The sequence below is a fragment of the Lucilia sericata genome, unplaced genomic scaffold, assembly GCF_015586225.1.
Source record: "Lucilia sericata isolate MDLA Ls3-8-SP2 unplaced genomic scaffold, ASM1558622v1 Contig000006F_arrow, whole genome shotgun sequence".
NCBI classification, from domain to species: domain Eukaryota; kingdom Metazoa; phylum Arthropoda; class Insecta; order Diptera; family Calliphoridae; genus Lucilia; species Lucilia sericata.
This window is the reverse complement of record NW_023994047.1, coordinates 1,792,413-1,802,317: the sequence shown is the minus strand read 5'-3', so window position 1 is coordinate 1,802,317 and position 9,905 is coordinate 1,792,413. Positions and strand designations below refer to the sequence as shown.

The 9,905-nt window shown below is 31.1% G+C and overlaps 1 long non-coding RNA gene across 4 annotated transcripts in view; it reads right to left on the bottom strand.

Annotated features, from left to right (window-relative positions):
* Window positions 1-1,806: 1,806 nt before the first annotated feature.
* The window catches only part of LOC119601313, a 28,071-nt gene continuing 19,972 nt past the window's right edge, over window positions 1,807-9,905 (bottom strand). The window contains exons 6-7 of one of the 4 annotated variants that reach the window (XR_005231207.1): window positions 1,985-9,401; window positions 1,807-1,915 (exon numbers count right to left, since the gene is read on the bottom strand). This is a non-coding gene — a long non-coding RNA (uncharacterized LOC119601313). Of the gene's footprint in view, window positions 1,916-1,984; window positions 9,402-9,905 lie in introns of those variants that run through there. The other 3 variants (XR_005231210.1, XR_005231211.1, XR_005231208.1) reach the window with 3 other exon arrangements.

The window sequence follows — 9,905 nt, the reverse complement described above, 5'->3', positions numbered from 1 at the left end:
CAAGCGACAACATCTATCCAAAATCTTACCTAAAGGCAAAATTCAAGGCAAACACCAAATCAACCATCAACAAAACAACAAACGGCAAATAAGATCTATGTAGATGAAATAATGGAAATATTTTCCATTTTCTTTTTATTATTGTGGCATTCTTAATAAAATGATACTCTAATAACAGCTGTTTACCAATGATGCCATAATTTTTCTCCAAATAAATAACTGACAAACATTTGTTTTATTTTCCTATTGACAAACAACATATGGCGACACTTTTAAAAACATTTGATTTCTTACACTCAGATGGCGCACATATAACAACGATCCAACGACACTTTTAAAAACATTTGATTAATTTTCTTACACTCAGATGGCGCACATATAACAACAGTCCTTTTATTTATTTTTTTATTCACCACATGGCACACATATAACAATTAAATTTATGAAGACTTAAGACACATACTCGAAATATGTTTGGAATTTTCCGGATTTCGATGAAATCTTGGTCGGATCAAAATTTAGTGGTCATATTCGCATTCAGCACCTGAAAACCAATTAAGATCGTGTTTCCAGCCCAATCTGGCCATTAGTTTTCTGAGAAAAAAGCAAATAAAGTTAACATGTTGAAAAATTGAAGTTTTGAATATGTGGACTCCCTAAAGAATGGTAGATGGTAAGCTAGACATGCCACCGGTTGAACTCCACTTAAATCGAGATGCTAACCAAGTTTCCGCCCTCCTTCTCTCCTACTCTATATATTTTTTTTGTTAATTTTATGTATTGTTAGTTCTTTTTTATTCTTATGTTGAAGCCTTTTTCCCCTTTTTTAATTGTTGTTTCTTTGTTCTTTATTTGCAAACTACACACAATCTTTCCCCGCTTGATTATCCTTTTATAAATTTTTTATTCGTCTCCGTCTCTTTTTTCCTATTCGACACCTTTTCACATTAATTGTAAACAATTTTAATTGTAAATAAATTAATTATAAAATTTACTTGCAATAACTCTTTCTCATACGGACGCTTGTTAATTTGATATTTTGTATGAGCCAGTACCCTACGACCCCTATTAAGGTCCCCATTAGAAAATGACTAACGCTAATTACTGGCTCAAAAATGCGACATAAACAATATTTATATGAACAAAAATCGTTCTACATTTTAGGAGGATCGGTCCGTAAAAGGGCACCTTTAACACTCATTACTGGCATTAAAATACGAGTAGATATATGAAATTCAACATAAACAAGTTTTATGGTCGGTGAAATCTTCCTACCGACTTTGATGAAGATGGATCGATAAATGAACACTTCAGTTAAATTACTTAAAATTACGGCTTAGACGATGAAATTCGAATAAAAAACTTCTATACGAAACATAATTTATGTACAAATGTTTAGTCACTCACCACCACCTTTTTTCCCTATTTTAATTGCAATTTTTTCTCTTCCTCCTATTCTACATGCACTTTTATTAATATTATTCACGCTTTTAACAATTGATTTCCCCTTTTTCCTAGACCGTCCTCTTTGTACTAGTAAAAGTATGTATCTTTTAAACAGTCTACAAATAATTCCTCCGGCGTAAATGAACTATTGTCACCTTCAACAAATATAGTAACAATTTCCTATATTGAGTGGAATTGTCCTTTTTCGGTTTGATTAAATGATGTGTCAATAACACCTGTTGCCACACTTCTACCAAGTCGCAATCACTTCTTTAAATGCTATAATTGTTCAGAAGAACTGTCGAAAATCTGAGAAAGTACAGCAACAGAATATTGATGAAAGTTATAAAGAAACTATAGCAGGAACAATCGATAATGTTTGTTAAGTAAATAAAAATCTAGTTTTCAACGACTCAATAATTTCCTGTTTCCATTCCAGAGTGAAAAATCATGTGGTTAATGAGACAACCTAATATTTATAAAAAAAAAAGAAATTGAAGTCATTATAATCCTCAAAAAAACATTTCAAATAATATACAACAATAGACATCTCAACAATAACGACACCATTGCTTTAATCACTAAAGCTAGTAATTCAAAATCAATTTCTCCAAGGACCCAATAGATCAGTTAACAGAATCCACTACTAAACAAAAACGTCAACATCAACAATCTTAACAAACATAATGAGCAATAAAACAAATCTATTATAATTGACCACATTGATCAAGCGACAACATCTATCCAAAATCTTACCTAAAGGCAAAATTCAAGGCAAACACCAAATCAACCATCAACAAAACAACAAACGGCAAATAAGATCTATGTAGATGAAATAATGGAAATATTTTCCATTTTCTTTTTATTATTGTGGCATTCTTAATAAAATGATACTCTAATAACAGCTGTTTACCAATGATGCCATAAATTTTTCTCCAAATAAATAACTGACAAACATTTGTTTTATTTTCCTATTGACAAACAACATATGGCGACACTTTTAAAAACATTTGATTTTCTTACACTCAGATGGCGCACATATAACAACGATCCAACGACACTTTTAAAAACATTTGATTAATTTTCTTACACTCAGATGGCGCACATATAACAACAGTCCTTTTTATTTATTTTTTTATTCACCACATGGCACACATATAACAATTAAATTTATGAAGACTTAAGACACATACTCGAAATATGTTTGGAATTTTCCGGATTTCGATGAAATCTTGGTCGGATCAAAATTTAGTGGTCATATTCGCATTCAGCACCTGAAAACCAATTAAGATCGTGTTTCCAGCCCAATCTGGCCATTAGTTTCTGAGAAAAAAGCAAATAAAGTTAACATGTTGAAAAATTGAAGTTTTGAATATGTGGACTCCCTAAAGAATGGTAGATGGTAAGCTAGACATGCCACCGGTTGAACTCCACTTAAATCGAGATGCTAACCAAGTTTCCGCCCTCCTTCTCTCCTACTCTATATATTTTTTTTGTTAATTTTATGTATTGTTAGTTCTTTTTTATTCTTATGTTGAAGCCTTTTTCCCCTTTTTTAATTGTTGTTTCTTTGTTCTTTATTTGCAAACTACACACAATCTTTCCCCGCTTGATTATCCTTTTTATAAATTTTTTATTCGTCTCCGTCTCTTTTTTCCTATTCGACACCTTTTCACATTAATTGTAAACAATTTTAATTGTAAATAAATTAATTATAAAATTTACTTGCAATAACTCTTTCTCATACGGACGCTTGTTAATTTGATATTTTGTATGAGCCAGTACCCTACGACCCCTATTAAGGTCCCCATTAGAAAATGACTAACGCTAATTACTGGCTCAAAAATGCGACATAAACAATATTTATATGAACAAAAATCGTTCTACATTTTAGGAGGATCGGTCCGTAAAAGGGCACCTTTAACACTCATTACTGGCATTAAAATACGAGTAGATATATGAAATTCAACATAAACAAGTTTTATGGTCGGTGAAATCTTCCTACCGACTTTGATGAAGATGGATCGATAAATGAACACTTCAGTTAAATTACTTAAAATTACGGCTTAGACGATGAAATTCGAATAAAAAACTTCTATACGAAACATAATTTATGTACAAATGTTTAGTCACTCACCACCACCTTTTTTCCCTATTTTAATTGCAATTTTTTCTCTTCCTCCTATTCTACATGCACTTTTATTAATATTATTCACGCTTTTAACAATTGATTTCCCCTTTTTCCTAGACCGTCCTCTTTGTACTAGTAAAAGTATGTATCTTTTAAACAGTCTACAAATAATTCCTCCGGCGTAAATGAACTATTGTCACCTTCAACAAATATAGTAACAATTTCCTATATTGAGTGGAATTGTCCTTTTTCGGTTTGATTAAATGATGTGTCAATAACACCTGTTGCCACACTTCTACCAAGTCGCAATCACTTCTTTAAATGCTATAATTGTTCAGAAGAACTGTCGAAAATCTGAGAAAGTACAGCAACAGAATATTGATGAAAGTTATAAAGAAACTATAGCAGGAACAATCGATAATGTTTGTTAAGTAAATAAAAATCTAGTTTTCAACGACTCAATAATTTCCTGTTTCCATTCCAGAGTGAAAAATCATGTGGTTAATGAGACAACCTAATATTTATAAAAAAAAAAGAAATTGAAGTCATTATAATCCTCAAAAAACATTTCAAATAATATACAACAATAGACATCTCAACAATAACGACACCATTGCTTTAATCACTAAAGCTAGTAATTCAAAATCAATTTCTCCAAGGACCCAATAGATCAGTTAACAGAATCCACTACTAAACAAAAACGTCAACATCAACAATCTTAACAAACATAATGAGCAATAAAACAAATCTATTATAATTGACCACATTGATCAAGCGACAACATCTATCCAAAATCTTACCTAAAGGCAAAATTCAAGGCAAACACCAAATCAACCATCAACAAAACAACAAACGGCAAATAAGATCTATGTAGATGAAATAATGGAAATATTTTCCATTTTCTTTTTATTATTGTGGCATTCTTAATAAAATGATACTCTAATAACAGCTGTTTACCAATGATGCCATAAATTTTTCTCCAAATAAATAACTGACAAACATTTGTTTTATTTTCCTATTGACAAACAACATATGGCGACACTTTTAAAAACATTTGATTTTCTTACACTCAGATGGCGCACATATAACAACGATCCAACGACACTTTTAAAAACATTTGATTAATTTTCTTACACTCAGATGGCGCACATATAACAACAGTCCTTTTTATTTATTTTTTTATTCACCACATGGCACACATATAACAATTAAATTTATGAAGACTTAAGACACATACTCGAAATATGTTTGGAATTTTCCGGATTTCGATGAAATCTTGGTCGGATCAAAATTTAGTGGTCATATTCGCATTCAGCACCTGAAAACCAATTAAGATCGTGTTTCCAGCCCAATCTGGCCATTAGTTTCTGAGAAAAAAGCAAATAAAGTTAACATGTTGAAAAATTGAAGTTTTGAATATGTGGACTCCCTAAAGAATGGTAGATGGTAAGCTAGACATGCCACCGGTTGAACTCCACTTAAATCGAGATGCTAACCAAGTTTCCGCCCTCCTTCTCTCCTACTCTATATATTTTTTTTGTTAATTTTATGTATTGTTAGTTCTTTTTTATTCTTATGTTGAAGCCTTTTTCCCCTTTTTTAATTGTTGTTTCTTTGTTCTTTATTTGCAAACTACACACAATCTTTCCCCGCTTGATTATCCTTTTTATAAATTTTTTATTCGTCTCCGTCTCTTTTTTCCTATTCGACACCTTTTCACATTAATTGTAAACAATTTTAATTGTAAATAAATTAATTATAAAATTTACTTGCAATAACTCTTTCTCATACGGACGCTTGTTAATTTGATATTTTGTATGAGCCAGTACCCTACGACCCCTATTAAGGTCCCCATTAGAAAATGACTAACGCTAATTACTGGCTCAAAAATGCGACATAAACAATATTTATATGAACAAAAATCGTTCTACATTTTAGGAGGATCGGTCCGTAAAAGGGCACCTTTAACACTCATTACTGGCATTAAAATACGAGTAGATATATGAAATTCAACATAAACAAGTTTTATGGTCGGTGAAATCTTCCTACCGACTTTGATGAAGATGGATCGATAAATGAACACTTCAGTTAAATTACTTAAAATTACGGCTTAGACGATGAAATTCGAATAAAAAACTTCTATACGAAACATAATTTATGTACAAATGTTTAGTCACTCACCACCACCTTTTTTCCCTATTTTAATTGCAATTTTTTCTCTTCCTCCTATTCTACATGCACTTTTATTAATATTATTCACGCTTTTAACAATTGATTTCCCCTTTTTCCTAGACCGTCCTCTTTGTACTAGTAAAAGTATGTATCTTTTAAACAGTCTACAAATAATTCCTCCGGCGTAAATGAACTATTGTCACCTTCAACAAATATAGTAACAATTTCCTATATTGAGTGGAATTGTCCTTTTTCGGTTTGATTAAATGATGTGTCAATAACACCTGTTGCCACACTTCTACCAAGTCGCAATCACTTCTTTAAATGCTATAATTGTTCAGAAGAACTGTCGAAAATCTGAGAAAGTACAGCAACAGAATATTGATGAAAGTTATAAAGAAACTATAGCAGGAACAATCGATAATGTTTGTTAAGTAAATAAAAATCTAGTTTTCAACGACTCAATAATTTCCTGTTTCCATTCCAGAGTGAAAAATCATGTGGTTAATGAGACAACCTAATATTTATAAAAAATAAAGAAATTGAAGTCATTATAATCCTCAAAAAACATTTCAAATAATATACAACAATAGACATCTCAACAATAACGACACCATTGCTTTAATCACTAAAGCTAGTAATTCAAAATCAATTTCTCCAAGGACCCAATAGATCAGTTAACAGAATCCACTACTAAACAAAAACGTCAACATCAACAATCTTAACAAACATAATGAGCAATAAAACAAATCTATTATAATTGACCACATTGATCAAGCGACAACATCTATCCAAAATCTTACCTAAAGGCAAAATTCAAGGCAAACACCAAATCAACCATCAACAAAACAACAAACGGCAAATAAGATCTATGTAGATGAAATAATGGAAATATTTTCCATTTTCTTTTTATTATTGTGGCATTCTTAATAAAATGATACTCTAATAACAGCTGTTTACCAATGATGCCATAAATTTTTCTCCAAATAAATAACTGACAAACATTTGTTTTATTTTCCTATTGACAAACAACATATGGCGACACTTTTAAAAACATTTGATTTTCTTACACTCAGATGGCGCACATATAACAACGATCCAACGACACTTTTAAAAACATTTGATTAATTTTCTTACACTCAGATGGCGCACATATAACAACAGTCCTTTTTATTTATTTTTTTATTCACCACATGGCACACATATAACAATTAAATTTATGAAGACTTAAGACACATACTCGAAATATGTTTGGAATTTTCCGGATTTCGATGAAATCTTGGTCGGATCAAAATTTAGTGGTCATATTCGCATTCAGCACCTGAAAACCAATTAAGATCGTGTTTCCAGCCCAATCTGGCCATTAGTTTCTGAGAAAAAAGCAAATAAAGTTAACATGTTGAAAAATTGAAGTTTTGAATATGTGGACTCCCTAAAGAATGGTAGATGGTAAGCTAGACATGCCACCGGTTGAACTCCACTTAAATCGAGATGCTAACCAAGTTTCCGCCCTCCTTCTCTCCTACTCTATATATTTTTTTTTGTTAATTTTATGTATTGTTAGTTCTTTTTTTATTCTTATGTTGAAGCCTTTTTCCCCTTTTTTAATTGTTGTTTCTTTGTTCTTTATTTGCAAACTACACACAATCTTTCCCCGCTTGATTATCCTTTTTATAAATTTTTTATTCGTCTCCGTCTCTTTTTTCCTATTCGACACCTTTTCACATTAATTGTAAACAATTTTAATTGTAAATAAATTAATTATAAAATTTACTTGCAATAACTCTTTCTCATACGGACGCTTGTTAATTTGATATTTTGTATGAGCCAGTACCCTACGACCCCTATTAAGGTCCCCATTAGAAAATGACTAACGCTAATTACTGGCTCAAAAATGCGACATAAACAATATTTATATGAACAAAAATCGTTCTAAATTTTAGGAGGATCGGTCCGTAAAAGGGCACCTTTAACACTCATTACTGGCATTAAAATACGAGTAGATATATGAAATTCAACATAAACAAGTTTTATGGTCGGTGAAATCTTCCTACCGACTTTGATGAAGATGGATCGATAAATGAACACTTCAGTTAAATTACTTAAAATTACGGCTTAGACGATGAAATTCGAATAAAAAACTTCTATACGAAACATAATTTATGTACAAATGTTTAGTCACTCACCACCACCTTTTTTCCCTATTTTAATTGCAATTTTTTCTCTTCCTCCTATTCTACATGCACTTTTATTAATATTATTCACGCTTTTAACAATTGATTTCCCCTTTTTCCTAGACCGTCCTCTTTGTTCTAGTTCCCCTTTAGGACGCCTAATAATTTAAAAAGATATCACACAATATTTTGTTTTGAAATACTATCACCACATTCAAAATAATTTTTTTCATCTAATTTTGACTAGTAAAAGTATGTATCTTTTAAACAGTCTACAAATAATTCCTCCGGCGTAAATGAACTATTGTCACCTTCAACAAATATAGTAACAATTTCCTATATTGAGTGGAATTGTCCTTTTTCGGTTTGATTAAATGATGTGTCAATAACACCTGTTGCCACACTTCTACCAAGTCGCAATCACTTCTTTAAATGCTATAATTGTTCAGAAGAACTGTCGAAAATCTGAGAAAGTACAGCAACAGAATATTGATGAAAGTTATAAAGAAACTATAGCAGGAACAATCGATAATGTTTGTTAAGTAAATAAAAATCTCGTTTTCAACGACTCAATAATTTCCTGTTTCCATTCCAGAGTGAAAAATCATGTGGTTAATCAGACAACCTAATATTTATAAAAAATAAAGAAATTGAAGTCATTATAATCCTCAAAAAACATTTCAAATAATATACAACAATAGACATCTCAACAATAACGACACCATTGCTTTAATCACTAAAGCTAGTAATTCAAAATCAATTTCTCCAAGGACCCAATAGATCAGTTAACAGAATCCACTACTAAACAAAAACGTCAACATCAACAATCTTAACAAACATAATGAGCAATAAAACAAATCTATTATAATTGACCACATTGATCAAGCGACAACATCTATCCAAAATCTTACCTAAAGGCAAAATTCAAGGCAAACACCAAATCAACCATCAACAAAACAACAAACGGCAAATAAGATCTATGTAGATGAAATAATGGAAATATTTTCCATTTTCTTTTTATTATTGTGGCATTCTTAATAAAATGATACTCTAATAACAGCTGTTTACCAATGATGCCATAAATTTTTCTCCAAATAAATAACTGACAAACATTTGTTTTATTTTCCTATTGACAAACAACATATGGCGACACTTTTAAAAACATTTGATTTTCTTACACTCAGATGGCGCACATATAACAACGATCCAACGACACTTTTAAAAACATTTGATTAATTTTCTTACACTCAGATGGCGCACATATAACAACAGTCCTTTTTATTTATTTTTTTATTCACCACATGGCACACATATAACAATTAAATTTATGAAGACTTAAGACACATACTCGAAATATGTTTGGAATTTTCCGGATTTCGATGAAATCTTGGTCGGATCAAAATTTAGTGGTCATATTCGGATTCAGCACCTGAAAACCAATTAAGATCGTGTTTCCAGCCCAATCTGGCCATTAGTTTCTGAGAAAAAAGCAAATAAAGTTAACATGTTGAAAAATTGAAGTTTTGAATATGTGGACTCCCTAAAGAATGGTAGATGGTAAGCTAGACATGCCACCGGTTGAACTCCACTTAAATCGAGATGCTAACCAAGTTTCCGCCCTCCTTCTCTCCTACTCTATATATTTTTTTTTGTTAATTTTATGTATTGTTAGTTCTTTTTTTATTCTTATGTTGAAGCCTTTTTCCCCTTTTTTAATTGTTGTTTCTTTGTTCTTTATTTGCAAACAACACACAATCTTTCCCCGCTTGATTATCCTTTTTATAAATTTTTTATTCGTCTCCGTCTCTTTTTTCCTATTCGACACCTTTTCACATTAATTGTAAACAATTTTAATTGTAAATAAATTAATTATAAAATTTACTTGCAATAACTCTTTCTCATACGGACGCTTGTTAATTTGATATTTTGTATGAGCCAGTACCCTACGACCCCTATTAAGGTCCCCATTAGAAAATGACTAA